The sequence below is a fragment of the Macaca nemestrina genome, chromosome 12 (assembly GCF_043159975.1).
Source record: "Macaca nemestrina isolate mMacNem1 chromosome 12, mMacNem.hap1, whole genome shotgun sequence".
In the NCBI taxonomy this organism is placed as follows: domain Eukaryota; kingdom Metazoa; phylum Chordata; class Mammalia; order Primates; family Cercopithecidae; genus Macaca; species Macaca nemestrina.
Window position 1 is genome coordinate 16,275,860 of NC_092136.1, and position 13,131 is coordinate 16,288,990.

Below are 13,131 nucleotides of genomic sequence, written 5' to 3' on the forward strand. Positions count from 1 at the left end.
GTGGGGGTGGAAGATATCCTTTGTGACTCAGGTAAGGAACTGCCACCACCTGCCCCAGGTTGCCTGCCCTCCTTGGTTACATCCCAGCTACAGCCAGGACATGTGAAGGACAATCAATGAACCAGCAGGCAAGCAGCATGAATAGCGAGGGAAAGAAACCTTCCTCCTGGGCTCTTCTCACAAAGAAAATGACCATCTAAAACAACAGGAGTAACAAACCAGCCTCTGGAAGCATGTTGGGTGGGACTGGGCCAATCACCTACCCCTATATGTGCTTCATTTGGGGGTCTGGCCTCATAGTGGGGTTGGGTAGTGATGAGGAGGTGGAGGCGAGGGTGGCAGGGGGTCTTCACTGGTTCCCTCTGTTCTCCACCCATGACCCTCCCTATTCTGTCTACTCTGTTGACGTGAAGCTTTGGTTCAAAAGCTGGAATTTAGTTTGCAAACAGCACCCAGGGGCCTGGAATTTATCTTTCCTGTTGTCCTGCATCCCTGGGCTTTGCCAGCTGCCTTGTTAGGCAGCTCTAAGGTGATGTAAGGCTTTTCTGCCTCGTCTATTTTCTGTCCATTGCAGTCCTCCTGCCCAATTCCTTTAAGCTGCCAGGACTGCTCCATGACACATGAAAGCAGGTTCTGGGCCCCATCACATCCTGTTCCCGGGTCCCCCTGTGCACTGCAGCCTGAGTGGCCCTCATTCTCTTTGTTCTGATGCCACCAACCTTGTTCTGATGCCATCCCCAGGAACAGCCAATCGCCTTGCTACTGTGGCTTTCTCAGCTTGGTTTTCCAGGCCTTTCTGAGGGCCCCCTGATAACCAACTTCATGTCCCCACATTGGGAAAGAGGTCTCTTCATATGGAACCATTAAACCCAATTCAAATTCATTCAGTGTTTCTGTAGCACTCTATACTTCCTCTTTTGCAGTACTTATCAGACTTGGAAATTCTGACTCGACTTCTATTTTTTCCAATACACTGAAACCACAACAAAGGTAACAGTGAAGACTAATATTTCCTGGACACTCACTGTGTGCCAGGATCTGTGATATGTGCCCTGTGTATGCTGCCTCATTTAATCTGACAACAACTCTGGGAATTAGGTGCTAGTATTACAGTGATTTTATAGATGAGGCCTTGGAAGCTCAGAGAGGGTAGGTAACTTGCCTGAGGTCACAGTAAGCAATAAGCCAGGCACGAGGTAGGGGTTCAATGCCTGTTTGCTGAATGGATTAGATGAAGGGACTCATGTGTTTGTGGCCAGTGAGTGGACCGAGGATGGATGTGCTGGGCAGGTGTACTGGCCCCTGTGGGGGCTGGAAATAGATCCAGGCAAGCATAAGGAAGAACTTTCCCAGAGCAAGAGCTCCCGAGTAGGCTCAAGATAAGGTGTTCAGATGAGGGTAAAGGAAAGGGTAGAAGGGAGTTAAGCCTCAGGTAGGGGATAGGCAAGATGACCTTTAAGATCCTTTCTAGTTCCAAGAATCTGCGATTGTTATATAATTCTTAAAGAAATGAATAAAACCCTTTGCAAATACGATGGACTTTCAGCCCCAGCTCTATGCTGTTATGAACAGGAGCTCATGTTCATTTTGGTGCAATAAAAGTCAACAACGGTAAGGTCTTAAGCCCTTTGGGGATCAGTGTCTATATCCAGTCATCCAAGAATGGTATTAACAACAGCTGGCATTTATGGAGTGCTTGCTACATATTGGGCAAGATTATATGGAGCAATAGTAGGCAATATTTATGGAGTGCTCACATATTAGGCAAGTGAGCACATATTAGGCGAGGTTTATATCTTTCGCATGTATTAACTCAATTCTCACAGCAAACCTATGTTACAGCGGTGGATTAGTCAGGCAAAGATGCAGTAACAAATTAACCCTGACTCATCAGTGGCTTTATACAATAAAAGTTTATTGCTCCTTTCTTTTTTTCCTTTCTTTTTCTTTTTCTTTTTTTTTTTGTTTGGAAACGGAGTCTTGCTCTGTCGCCCTGGCTGGGGTGTAGTGGTGTGATCTCGGCTCACTGCAACCTCTGCCTTCCAGGTTCAAGCAATTCTCCTGCCTCAGCCTCCTGAGCAGCTGGGACTATAGGCATGTGCCACCATACCTGGCTAATTTTTTGTATTTTGAGTAGAGACAGGGTTTCGCCATGTCGGCCAGGCTGGTCTCGAACTCCTGACCTCCGGTGATTCGCTCGCCTTGGTCTCCCAAATTGCTGGGATTACAGGCATGAGCCACAGTGCCTGGCCTATTTCTCACTTTCTTAAAGTCCAAAGAGGTTGGGACATTTTTTACCTTTTCTGTCTGAAACGTGGCTTCTATGGAGGCTGTGGTAAGGAAAGAGATAGTGAAGGAAGGTGATGTGTTTGCTATATGCAACCCAAGACCCTAAAAAGACATTTGACTGCATATGCCTATTGTGATAGTTTAATGAGGAATCAGAGGTGAGGCATTTCAAACCATGCCTGCTAGAAAATAAAGGCTCAATAAATGCTAATGTTGACAGTAGTGATGATCTATATGATAGGAGAGGTGATTGGAATCCCCACACTGCTGCACACAGAAGTGGGAAGGGGTAGGAAGGTGAAATCTCACATTAGCTAAAGCTTGTTGGCTGGAGTCATCCATGCACCTGTCAGGAGGTTTGGCCCAGTCCAAGTTTAGAGGCCATCCTGACCAGGTAAGCGAGTGTATCAGCTGCCTCAGTCCACTCTCTGCCAGGTGTCTGGTGCCTGGTAATACTTAATATTGTACCATCCCATGTCATCTATGTGCCTAGATTGTTCTGTCTCTGTGGCTAAGCATCTGATAGATCATTCTCGTCCAATATCATTTCTATCTATCTATCTATCTATCTATCTATCTATCTATCTATCTATCTATCTATCTCTATCACTTATCTGATTTCTCTTCTATTATGTACTATCTTCTATCTATCTATCATCTATCAATTATCTATCTACTCTTATCAATCACATATCTTATTCATCTTCCATCTATCTCTGTATCTATCACCTATCTAAACTCTCTCATCTATTATCTATGTTCCATCTAACTAATCTATTTATCCATCAATCATCTGTCTATGTCTTTATCATCTATGCATGTATGCATGTATGTATGTATGCATGGCTCTATCTATCTATGACCTACCTACCTATCTACTTATGCTGGGATTGCAACCATGCCTGAATTTCTGACATCTTGCCATTCTGTCTGACCCTTGTTAGTGCCCAGAGCCATGATGCTGGGACTGTGTCATTTGGGGGACTCTCTGCTGCCTCATAGGCTCTCTCTGAATACCAGTGGCTTCCCAGATCTTTTCATGTGCTTCATGTTATCTGATTGCCCTCAAGATGACCAGACTGTGTTTCCCATCCCCTTGTCCTCTCAAGAAGTATCTTTCTTCCCTTTTCCACCAGTCGATTTGCTTCATGCCTAAGGCCATCTGAACCAAGGATCTGAGAGATGGGGAAGGCACAGCTATTTAATCAGAGGCAGTTTTGCAGAGAGATTGCAAACTTGGTTCTGGAGTCAGACCTACTCTGCTTTTTCTTGCTGAATTATATTGGCCAAGTCACTTATGTCTCAGTTTTCTTATCTATAAAATGGGGATAATAATGTTGCTTAATTCAGGGGTTATTGAGAAGATTAAATGAGGTAATCTACAAGACGTGAATAGAACAGTGGCCAGCACGTTGATAATAATACATGTTAGGTATAATGAAAAATTTGTCATTATTTTAATCTAAATCTGTCTGTCTGTCTCTAAGACTTCTACTTTCCTACTCGATTGTACATCATAAAAGTATCCCTTGATGAAAAGCCAATCTGAGCAGACTAACTTTGATTTTTTTCTTCATTCTGTTAAATTCACAGGGGATCCTGGAGAAGAGTATTTTTAGGAGGCATTACTGTGAAGCATAGCAGGTGGCCAGATGGTAATGGAAGGAAACATGGTCCCTTCTATCGGCTACAAGAAGAACTGAGTGGCATACAGGTATGTAATGAGATAAACTATACTTCTAGAGACATTGTCTTGGATTCAGATGGAAGAAGGGGGAACCATGGAATCTTGCCAGAGAGCATAAAGTCTGGGAAAATAGCAAAAAACCAGACTATTGCACCCAGTCCTGTTCCTAGGTAGTCCTTTCCTTGCCTTAGCTGTGACACCTGGGAATTTACTACCATCCCCCTTTTGAAAGCTTTCCTCCAGAGGATGTTGATGAGGTCATGTCCGGATAATATTCTCCTGCAGTTTGTGTTCCTAACAGTGTTGACTCCTTCTCCTTTTCTGAATCACAGGCATTGCTAGAAAATCTAATTATGCCACTGGTTATGATATCTCAGTGGGAAAGGAAATTCCCTTGGTTCCAGAGTTTCTCTCTGGAGCCCCACTCTTCTCTTGTTTGATTTGATTTTACTTTTATTTCTTGAGAGGGTATGGTAGATCTAGTGGTCACTTTTCCGTTTCTTGTCTGTTTGGCATTCATTGCTTTCCCCAAATCTCAGTGGAATATTAATGCGCTACCTTTATATCTGTGAGATTTGGTGGGAAAATGATTCCCAGTGCTCACCTCCTAATCCTAGGGAAGCCAAGGAGGACCAGTTACTTCTTTCCCAGTCTTAGGAAAAGCCAAGAGAGGGCGTATGTCTAACCCTCGGGCAAGTGGATGCTTCTTCCCTGGGTTTTAAAATATTTAGTCTACGACTGGGGGCATAGAGATGGTTGGAGGACCTGTCTTTGAAGACTGAACTGAATAACTCATAGGAAAGTCTGTGCTGGGATTCCTAGACTCTCCCTTGCCGCCACTTTCTACTTTGATTCATTTACAAAAAAGGCTGTAACTTAATACCTTCTTGGTCCAGATAAGTGCTCTAAATATGTGAGGTAGTGGAGTGAAGGAGACAAGAGAAAGGTTAGGCCAGTGGGGAGTGCAGGCTTCTCCCAAACAAAGCATTGGACAGCCTGGGCTTTTGAGTGCAGCCCAGCATCTAAGGTAGCTAGTGTTCTTGTACTTGTTTGAAATGTCCCAGAAATACCAATGTTTTAGCATCCAAGCTATATCCCTTAGAATGCTCCTTGTTCCATGGTGTATATGCGCCACATTTTCTTTATCCAGTCTATCATTGATGGGCATTTGGGTTGGTTCCAAGTCTTTGCTATTGTAAAGAGTGCTGCAGTAAATATATGTGTGCATGTGTCTTTACAGTAGAATGATTTATAAACCTTTGGGTATATACCCAGTAATGGGATGGCTGGGTCAAATGGTATTTCTGGTTCTAGATCCTTGAGGAATTGCCACACTGCATTCCACAATGGTTGAACTAATTTACACTCCCACCAACAGTATAAAAGAGTTCCAAGAAAAAAAAAAAAAAAAAAAAAAAAGGAATGTTCCTTGTTCTCAAAAGATGCCTCCAAACCCTTTCTCAGACTATGTAGACTGATTCCAGGACCAGAAAATAAAGCCCCCACAGCAGAGGTAGCAGAGGGCTTCGAGGGGCGTGGCTCTGAGCTGGGATCAGAGCTGAAATCTGGCTACTTGGCCTGAGTGCTCCGCTCCCTCTCTGTGAAGGGCACCAAGCTGTGCTTATCAAATGGCATGGCAGTGGGCACCAGGGATGCCGTTACCTGAGGTGGGGAAAGACATTGATTGCTATATCAAGAGTTAAATAATCCTGGCTTATAATAAGGAAGTTTATGCCTCACCCATTTAACAGTATGAGCACAGGCAGCCCAGGGCTGACATACTGGCTCCATGGCCCTGGGCAGCTGACTCTATCCTGTTGCTTTGCCATCCTCCAAATGTACATTCCATCTAGTGGCTGAGATGCTGATTCAGCTCCCACTACCATGGGGCTCTGTCCAGCAAGCAGGAGGTAAGGGGAGGTGAAAGCATGCTTCTTCCCTTTTAAGGGCTGACCCATGGCTTCTGCTCATAACTCACTGGCATCAATCCAAGCATTTGGCCATAGCTAGCTGCAAGGAAGATTAGGAAAGATAGTGGTTAGCTGGGTGGCTGTGCATCCAGATAAGCAGTCTGTTTATAGAAGAAAAGAAGAATAGATATCAGGGAGATAACCATCAGTTTCTGCTCTGACCTTCATGTGTATGCCCCCGATCACCCAATAACCTTTATATTCTCTCATCAGAGCAAAATGTCTAGGGCTGACCTTCATGCTTTTCACACAGAGGAAGCTTATAGGACCTGAATGAGGTTCTGCAGGAATATCTCATGGTAGATTTTCAGGCACTAGGCAGGTGGGCAGAGGAGATATTTTTCTGACAAGGACCCTGAGTGCTCTTCCTGTCTTCCCATGTAGGCAGTCACTTACTCTTTTTGTTGAACTTCTTCTGTCTCCACTGTGTATTCTCTTCTTCAGCCGTGCTTAGACCCAGACACTGTTACCTCCATTCTAGCAAAGGCAGCCCTGAGCGGAGGCCTTTAAGAGTGACCCCCATGGATAGGCCACCCAGTGCTTCCTGCCACAGTCTCTTCTATCCCTCCTGGTATGCCCATGGCCTCTAATTCTCCTGTTTGTACATCTTGTCCTTGTGCTTCCAGGCCACACGTAGGCAAACCAGGGGTGGACATCTGAAAGGTCATCCAAGGAGAACCAGTCCACAGGCCGGGCTGGGCAAATTGCATCCTGTCTCTGGAGAACTGGAACTCAGCGACACAGAACTAAGTCAGTTAGTCGATGGCAGGGTTTGAACTGAGAGGTCACATAGAATTGGAGTCAGAGTTCCTGCCGTGATAAATCAGAACTGTGTGTAAACCAAAGGTTTTGGAGAGTACAAAGGAGCCTCAAGTAACCCCCAAAACTGATCTGCTCCAGGCTAATGGGGTAGATATGCAGGGAGTGGGGAGAGACCATGTGGCTAATGAGTGATTTCTCTCATTCGTGTTCCCGTTCCAGGTGCCCAAGCTCTCCTTCATTGCCCACCTTTGTGTGCTTGTCTGGTTGGTATAAGGTAATAGCTGGGAGTGTGAACTATAGTCTCAGATTGCACTGGGTTCAAATCACGGCTCTGTGCCTAATACCATGAGTATGGGCAAGCAACCTAACCAAGTAAGCCTCAGTTTTCTCATCTGTAAATGGGGATTTTATGAGTACCTACTTCATAGGACAACTTGAGGATAATGCAAGTGACAAGTGTACAAGTTAGCCTGGGAAGGCTTCCTGGCTTCCCACCCTTCCCCTTTTCCTCCGTCCCTCCCTTCCTCGCTTCCTTCCTTCCCTCCTTCCTTCCCTCCTTCCTTCCTTCCTTTTCTCCCTTCCTCCCTTTTTGTCACCAAAGGTTCAGGACAAAGGGCAAGGCATTTGAAATGCCTGGCTAATCACTTTCCCCTCCAACTCTCTTTGAGATATGAGCTTGTCCTATGAATTAATTCATGGAGTGATTTGCTTGACTTGATTCAGCTCCTTCCAGGCCTCTAGCCCACTTTCCTTCCTTTTGTGGATGAGGTAACTGAGGCCTCAGAGGCTCAGTGGACCTGCTCAGGGAGATGTAGTGAGGAGGTGGTGGCACTGGTGTCCTGCTGACATTAACTCTGAGTCCAGTGCTGCCTCCTCTGGCACACACTTGTGTTCCAGAGATACCCTTGTAAGATACCCTTGCTGCATGGTAGCTGGCTCTCCTCCTCCCCTTCCCTTTCCTCCATATGGGAAGAACCGGACACGGTGTGCTTGAAGAGCCTTCCAGAAGGCGACATTAATGAATTTTTATTCCTTCTCACATGAGGAGTTGAGACCTTCTGACCTCAATATGCAAGGAGACGCTAAAGATGTAAATCAGCCGCTCTCAGGTTCATAAAAATAGCTCAGCAAGGCAGTTCGCTCCTCCTCCTCTCATCCCAGCATCTGAGCTCCTGCTCCTAGTCCCTGCTACCTTTCTGTTAACTTCTTTTTCCTTCATTCCAGGTCATCAATGCCTGTCTCCTTCCCTGCCCCTTTCCCTCACTTGTTCTCTTTCCTCTTCTCTTCCACAGGCCCCCTCTTCCCTCCTCCATTTTCTACATTTCCTTCCTACCTTCTTGCTTTTCCTACCTTCCTGACCAGGGCGTGTGTGGACAGACAGGCAAGGCTCTTCACTGCTCATTGGAGCCTGGAAGGGCAACACACTAACATTATTCTGAGAAATTTCAAGGTCCTCTGGATCCTCGGGTGCCTGTGCTGGGGTGTGGGGAAGCCAGGGAGGCTTGTGGTATGGTGGCCATGGTGTGGACACTGGATCCGTTCTGCTAGGATTCAACACCCAGCTCTGTCTGGAGCAAGTAACTGCATCTGTGTGGGTCTCATGATCCATTGTCTGCAGAAAGTCAGCAACAACAGCATCCATCTTACAGGGTTGCTGGGAGGAGAACATGAGGTAATGCGGGTGCCTAGCTCAGAAAAATCAGCCAGCGATGATTAGCCATTACTGTCTTCTCAAAGCCCTGTAGACCACGGGTGGTCCCAAGGCAAGGCCTGGGTACACGTGAACAAGTGGGTGGGGATCTGGGAAAGGCTGATGGAGTGACTGAGGAGTACAGCAACCAGCCACGCTGAGATGACAGGCATGGTGGCCTAGCGGGCAAGCACAAGCTCTTTGGGGTCAGACAGACCTGCCTTGGGTTCTGTCTTTTCATAGCTGTGGTACTCAGGTCCTGTGAAAGGATATTTCTCATCCTCAGGGCCTTCACCTGTAAACAGCAGATGCAGAAGTACCGACTTTGTGAGCACAGGGCTTAGCACGGAGGTTGGTAGATATTATTATTATGAGTCATTTAGCAATCTGTGGTTTGATTCAGCTTATGAGTTTCTACAAAGGATGACTTGCATAGAACAGTGTTTCTCAGCCTTATTTCATTATCATTCCATGATCATTCCTTCAGGAACATTTTTTACACATTTCTCTCCCTTAATTATCCCTGCTCCTGGATTTTTATTACCACAAATATACTGTATACTTGTTTGTGTACTACACGTATATCTATGCTTTATACATAGAGAAGATAATATTTTTTTTGTTTGCCCTCCAAGAACCAATTTTTGTCCCCACTGAGAATGTATGGCTTAGACCAGTGGTTCTCAAATTGGGGCGATTTTGCCTCCATGGGGCATTTGGCAATATCTGGAGGCTTTTTTTATTGTGTGTATGCATGCAGAGGGCGGTGCCAATGGCATTTCGTGGGTAGAGATAAAGATGTTGCCAAGAATCCTACAATGCACAGGAAAGTGCCCACAACATAGAATTATCCAGCCCCAAAAGTGATGTGGTTGAGAGATCTTGCTGTAGGGTTATCTTTTTTTTTTTTTTTTTTAAACCTAAGGATGCTCAAAAGGGTGCTTGTGTCCTAGTGATCAGACAAGGTGGGAGAGGCATCAGGAGGTTTTTTTCTTTTTCCTCTTTGTCAGTGTGGGTCAAGGTAGCTTCTTAAAGGCCCTGAGGGAGGCTGGACATGAAGGAGGTCCTGTGTCATGAGTGTGACCATGATCTAGCTGGATTAAGTATCATTGCTGTTGCCCTTTCTCATCTGCCTTTATTAAAAAGAAACCGCATAGTTTGCAGGGTCATGTTTTAGGTAAAATGACAATGATGTGGGACTCTAGAGTCCTTTGTTGAAGGAGGCCATGCTCTAGTTCGGGCAAGACTAATTCTTAGATCATTACGATGATTGCTAACATTTATTGCACACCAACCCATGTGTCAGAGATTGCATTAAGCTATACATTTTACATGGATTAATTAATGATATTTTCCTAACAATCCTATGAGACTGGCGCTATTATCATCCTCACTCCCATTTTACAGACAAGGAATATGACGCCTAGAGTGGTTAAGTAACTTGTTCGGAGTCACACAAGTAGGAGGTAGGGTAGCTGGGATTTGAACTCAGGGCATCAGACTCCAGAGCCCACACACTTAATATAGACTTACACTGCCTCTTAACTCTAATACAAGGTGAACTCTTCTAAGCATCAGAAGAGGTATTGCTGAAGTGCTTCTAGAGTTCAGAGATTCAGAGATGACTGCCAGCAGGAGAAACCAGGGCTGCCTTCCTGGAGGCAGTGACACGAAACAGGGCGGGAAGGATGAGTGGGAGTGGCATAAGTAGGGCCAGGGAGAGTGTCCCATTCAGAGGGGGACTGCTTGAGCAAAGGCACAGAAATAGGGAATTGGCAGGAATTATGTTCCTTAGGAATCAATGGGTCACACAGGAGCCCATGGGAGCCAGTGTACCAGTACGTTTCGTCCTGATTTCAGTTATGAAGGGCATGTGATGTGCTTGATAGTGGCGGTGCTACTAAATCAGGGTTTCTCAGTCATGGCACTATGAACATCTTGGGTTGGATAAGTCTTTGCTATAGAGGACTGCCGTGTGCCTTGTAAGATATTCAGCGGCATCCTTCCCTTCTAACGACCCATCCTCCCAAGTTGAGACAACCAAAAATGTCTCCTAACATCGTCAAATATTTCCCTGAGAGGGGCAAAGTAACCCCTGGTTAGGAACTACTATCCTAAATGGGAAAGGATGTGGACAACATAGGCTAGGGAGGCAGAAAATCTGGGTTTTCATACCAGGAAGTTAGTGCTGTGTGACTTTTGGAAAGACGTTTTCTCTCTCTGAGCCTTAGTGTTCTCACCCAAAAGATAAGGCAGCTGATTGCAGTTTATGTCCCTTAGAACATTTTTCCCCAGCGGCCTGAGACTGGCCTCAGATGTGCGACCAGCAACTCCAGATGCCAGTAGCTGCTCCATTATGCAGTGTGGTGATACCCACCCCTCCCGCCTAGCAAGCTGGTGGCTGCTGGTTGTGTGCTGAGCCCAGGGTGGGGCCCGCTGCTGCCGCCGAGAGCAGGTGTGTGAAGGGCTTTTGGTGTCACTTTCCACAGCAACACCCAAGTGACACCCCTAATTATAGTCGGGGGGAGCAGGACTCAGGAGGTGGCAACGAGTTGTTCTTGGTGTGAGAAAATGATTAACACCAGAAAACTGGCCAAGTGGGGCTGCTGAAGTCATTTCCTGAGGTCCTAATGGAAGAAGTTTCCCTCCCATTTCTTTAGAGGGAACTTGGTTGTCACCTTTACTCTGTCCTGGGAACCAGGCAGATGTTCCAGGAGAGGGGAAGCCATCGCAGATTTCACCTGGCTGTGGAATTTAGAATCAGGGCAGACAGTTGTGCAGTGGGAGGGCTGAGAGGTTCCCTCCCATGTCGAGAGCTGCTTCGCTGTGTAGAAATGGTCGGCAATCCCCTCAGGGCCAACTGGGGTTGACTTTGTGACCTTAAGAAAGTCAGTCAACCTCTATGGGTCTCAGCTCCATCATCTGCAAAAAGTCAACAATAACGGGCTCTCCCGTCTAGGGCTGCAAGGAGGAGAACATGAGTTCACACAGGTGCGTGGCTGCAGCAGTGAGGAATAAGCCCAGGGCCTCTGCACCGCGTTCCACTTTTGGCCTGCACTGTCCTTGGCCTCCAGTGACCCTCGGAGGGAGGTGTTCTCAAGCCCTGTTTTATAAATGAGGCTCAGATAGATTAAAACCATTTTCCTAACATCTCTTAGTTAGTGTGTGGTGGAAAAATGGTTGAAGCTCTGACGGCAGGATTCCACCAGGGGCTGATTCCAAAGCCTACGTCCTCAGTCGTGTGTGAAGTCCCAGCTCTGAGGGCCTGCCACTCACTCCCCCAGCCTGTCCATCAGAGCCTGGAATGCAAACTCTCAGCTCTTGCTGTTTATTGTGGGTCTCTTTCCAGAAGGCAAAAAAAAAATAACAGTGGGTGTGGGCAAGGGGATGAGCAGATAAGGGAAGCATGATGGAGAGAGGGACATCTGATAAGGGGCTGGAGAGCAAAAGGAAGCAGATACATGGGGACCTGGGACAAGGGTAAGATAAGAGAATGGGGAAGATGAAAAGGTGCCTTCTGGGAGTCAGGTGACAGAGGAGAGGAGCAGATAAGGGACAGCATGAGCCATGGCCCATGGGGAATGGGGAATGTAGGCATTAAAGGTGAAAGGAGAAGTAGATAAGAGGGCAGAGAGGGGTGGAGGGAGGCAGACAGAGACAGGCGGGCAGTCCTGGTGCCTCTGCTCCCAGAATTCCAGGCCTGTTTGTGGTATCCGGCATGATGTCATTCCCTCTATCCTGAAAGTCAGTCCATGGCTTTCCCCAGGCCATGACTCTCAGCCATGAGATACAGATATCACGGCAGGAGAGGCGGGAGCTCCAAGGAGGCCTGGTCAGGCTGTTGTTCTCCGGGGAATAAAAGCACTGGCATTGGACAAACTTCCTCTTACCTCCTCTGTCCAAAGGAAAGTTTGCTCCCTCCCTTCTACCTTCCTTCCTTCTTTCTTTCCTTACTTCCTCTACTCAGCAGTTCCACTGCTAAATTCTGTTCCAGGGTCAGGGAATACAGGAAAGACTGCTGTACATTCTGATAGGATAATTTTTTTTTTTTTTTTTTTGAGACAGAGCCTTGCTCTGTCGCCAGGCTGGAGTGCAGTGGTGTGATCTCGGCTCACTGCAACCTCCACCTCCCAGGTTCAAGCGATTCCCCTGCCTCAGCCTCCCAAGTAGCTGGGACTGCAGGCATGTGCCACCATACCTGGCTAATTTTTTGTATTTTAGTAGAGACAGGGTTTTGTCATGTTGGCCAGGACGGTCTCGATCTCCTGACCTTGTGATCCACCCGCCTCGGCCTCCCAAGTTGCTGGGATTACAGGTGTGAGCCACTGCACCCGGCCAGGAGAATGAATATTAACAACCAAATAGATACATAAGGTACTTGAGATAGCCACAGCTGCCATGAAGAACATAGAATCATATACAAGGACAGTGAGTGATAGGGTTGGTTACCTTGGGTTGGCTGGTCAGAGTGGGCTTTTGTGAGGAGGTGGGCATTTGACTGGGACCCAATGATAAGAAGGAAGCAGTCAGGAGAATATCTGAGAGCAGAGGAAACAGCAAACACGAAGGCCCTTGGAGGGCATGTGCTTGGCTTGTGGGGCTGCATCCTCATGACAAAGAGGGAGAGTGGTCAAAGAGGTGGAGGGGCCAGAGCATGCAGAACTTGGACTGCAGAATTTATACCAATGGTAAGGAGAAAGGCTGAAGGAGCCTCACCTGGATGAGGCTCAGGG

General features: G+C 46.7%; 1 protein-coding gene across 3 annotated transcripts in view; it reads left to right on the forward strand.

Annotated features, from left to right (window-relative positions):
* LOC105471012 (olfactory receptor 5M3) overlaps positions 1–13,131 on the forward strand; it is a 377,575-nt gene that overhangs the window by 20,491 nt on the left and 343,953 nt on the right. For all 3 annotated transcript variants that reach the window (XR_011610565.1, XM_071074598.1, XM_071074599.1), the window contains exon 2: positions 3,883–4,003. The gene's annotated coding sequence lies outside the window, so the exon portion shown is untranslated. The remainder of the gene's footprint in view (positions 1–3,882; positions 4,004–13,131) is intronic.